This window comes from Aplysia californica, unplaced genomic scaffold, assembly GCF_000002075.1.
Source record: "Aplysia californica isolate F4 #8 unplaced genomic scaffold, AplCal3.0 scaffold00817, whole genome shotgun sequence".
NCBI lineage: Eukaryota > Metazoa > Mollusca > Gastropoda > Aplysiida > Aplysiidae > Aplysia > Aplysia californica.
This window is the reverse complement of record NW_004798087.1, coordinates 213,184-216,030: the sequence shown is the minus strand read 5'-3', so window position 1 is coordinate 216,030 and position 2,847 is coordinate 213,184. Positions and strand designations below refer to the sequence as shown.

At 44.6% G+C, this 2,847-nt stretch overlaps 1 protein-coding gene across 5 annotated transcripts in view; it reads right to left on the bottom strand.

Annotated features, from left to right (window-relative positions):
- LOC101856134 (SID1 transmembrane family member 2) overlaps positions 1–767 on the bottom strand; it is a 71,569-nt gene extending 70,802 nt beyond the window's left edge. For 4 of the 5 annotated variants that reach the window (XM_035972728.1, XM_013088821.2, XM_013088820.2 and 1 more), the window contains exon 1: positions 650–767. The gene's annotated coding sequence lies outside the window, so the exon portion shown is untranslated. The remainder of the gene's footprint in view (positions 1–649) is intronic. The other variant, XM_013088818.2, reaches the window with a different exon arrangement.
- Between the last annotated feature and the right edge of the window lie 2,080 nt (positions 768–2,847).

The window sequence follows — 2,847 nt, the reverse complement described above, 5'->3', positions numbered from 1 at the left end:
CGGCGGGCATTGGATCGGCAGATAAGGTGTGGGGGAAACTAAAAAATGGCGGAAAATTGGAAGCACTTAACGTTAGAATCTATAGAACGAAGACACTTCCTTTTTTCCGGACCCGAGTCCGAATAACATTTTTTCATATTCGGACTCGAGTCCGAATCCCGAGTCCGAATAAGAATTTTTTTTATTCGGACTCGAGTCCGAATATGAAAAAATGTTATTCGGGCTCGAGTCCGAATAATGACGGCCATATAGAATCTAGATCTAGATCTAGATTCTAAATCTAGATCTAGATCTAGATCTAGATCTATAAGATTTAGATCTAGATCTAGAATCTAGATCTAGATCTAGTTGACTCTAATTAAAATCACAACTGAATTTTAGCATAGTTCTAGATTTAGATATAGATCTCTAGATCTAGATCTAAATCTAGATCTAGATCTAGATCTAGATCTAGATCTATCTAATCTAGAATCTAGATCTAGATCTAATAGCGGAGACATTGGGCCTACAATTTGAGTTACTTTACTTCAAGTTCAAGCCCAGGCCCAGGCCCAGGCAAGTCTAAATTGTTGTAATTCCCTAAAACACAGCACTAGATTCAAGATCTAAATTTGGATATCTAGATCTAGATCTACGTTCCCATACATACACATACACACAAAAGTCGTGGTTCCGTCAGTCTGCAGGACCCTGGATTAGAATCTATCTAACATTGGGATTCCCCTCTCCTGTCTTGTTTTTGTTTCGAGTTTTGCTTCCTTCCTGTGTCTCGCTCGTCACATGACAGTGGCGAAGTTTCTATTTTTAACCATACATGAAAACCTGAACCCTGGTCAGGGCTGAAGCCACCCAAGAAACAAAGATAAAAGATTACTCTTGCCCTATCGGATCTCAAGTACAACATGTACACATTGTGTGTATTCTGTTATCACATTCACTGCCATACTTTTTGTAAATATTTCACTATAAAGGAGGCTAAAGTCTAGATTCTATATATTGTTTCAGAGATTACACATTTCTACAGTTGATTTAATTTGTCGGTCTTGTGATTATTATGCTGTAATTAATTTTAATAGTAGACTAATTACGCGAATAGTTAAGGCTCGAATACGCAATCCCTTCATACTTCATTGTTTTAGAATGTCTTGGACTCGTGGTCTAGATCCAAGGTACGGTGTTGGCAGTTCGCCTTTCACTCAGTACGCCCAGTCTGTCTGTATTCAAAACCTGACAGCGCCTCCAAAAATTCTTCGCTAAAACTTTCTACTTTCTTCTCCTTTCCTGAGCCTTGCCCTGTTCTGCTTTCAACCCCTCCACCCCCTCCCCCCTCCCTCCCCCCATCTCTCTCTCTCTCTCTCTCTCTCTCTCTCTCTCTCTTCTCTCTCTCTCTCTCTCTCTCTCTCTCTCTCTCTCTCCCTCTCCCTCACTCTCTCTCTCTCTCTCTCTCTCTCTCTCTCTCTCTCTCTCTCTCTCTCTCTCTCTCTCTCTCTCTCTCTTACTCTCTCTACTAATCTCCTTGTTCTGTTTTACACGTGTCTCTCAGCCAGACAGCCAGCCTGACGGATTAGTGTACATGTAATAGGATGTAGGCCTAGAATGGTATTTAAATGGATTGGTGGATTGGTGGCATTACGCTTGTGTGGCATTATAATAGTATAATGGATTGGTGGTGTGGTGATAATAGTATACTGGATTGGTGGAATCTTGGTACAATGGTAGGGTTTTTTTGGTAAGTGTTTTACGGCCCTTGTAACTGCATAAGGCCATATATGAGCGCGCAGCATACACTAAACATTTTCAGTTGGTAGGACACTTTTGCCTGGGTGGCGGATGAAGCCTACTCATCGATTTTGGACCACACCACCAAGGGATCTTTAACGTGCACAACTTGCACAAGGAACCTCCAAGATTTTCGCCCTTGTCCGAGAAGGCTAGGTGTAGATCTTTCCTACCAGAAGATCAGGGGTATGGCGGAAAGACGGCAGTAAGAAGGAGCCAAGGAGTAGCAGTAGAAAGGCTGCAGAAAGAGTCAGGAGCCCAGAGGAGGGGGTGGGGGAAGAAAGGGGAGACGAAAGCAGACGACGGAACACAGTTAGAAAGCAGAAAAGGAGGTAAAAGGAGACAATTTTAGAGAAGAAACTGTTTCCGTCGCTACCCAGATTCGAACCTGGGACCTTTGAATGAAAGGCCAACGCCTTAACCTCTCGGCCACGAGAGCCCCCTGGATTGGTGGTATGGTGGATTGGTGGTGTGGTGGATTGGTGGTATGTTTATATGGTGGCTGGGTGGATCGTTGGGTTGGTGATTTAGTAGTATGGTGGATTGGTGGTATCCACGGCACAGCAAACTTCAAAGGCCGGATGGCCGGACGTAAAGTTGACAGGCAGCGGCTGTAGATATTTTTCATCCGGCCGACTGGCCATTCGCCGGATGTTCGCCTACGGTTTGAGCCCAAATTTGTTTGAGCCGCATTTCTTATAAGACCTACACGTTATGGTCCAGAAATCTGTCCGGTCGGCCTGTACGTGGCGTCGGTGGCCTAGTGGTTAGGCTCTCGGACTCGCAACCGTAAGGTCGTGGGTTCGAATCCCGTCAAGGACCTGACGTTGTGTCTTTGGGAAAGGCACTTTGCACAAATTTTCCTCTCTTCACCCAGGTGGAAATGGGTATCCGGCTATAGACAGTGAACGATCTTGTCAGTTTGATAGTGTTTGAGAGCGTGAAATCCGCAGCTTGCACTGTATGCTTCCGTGGTAGCCGAGAATGTTTCTGAGTGTTCTCAGAGGGTCTGCTGGGGTATAATAGTTGTAAAGCGCATAGAGAATGCTCTTGAGCATGGATATGCGC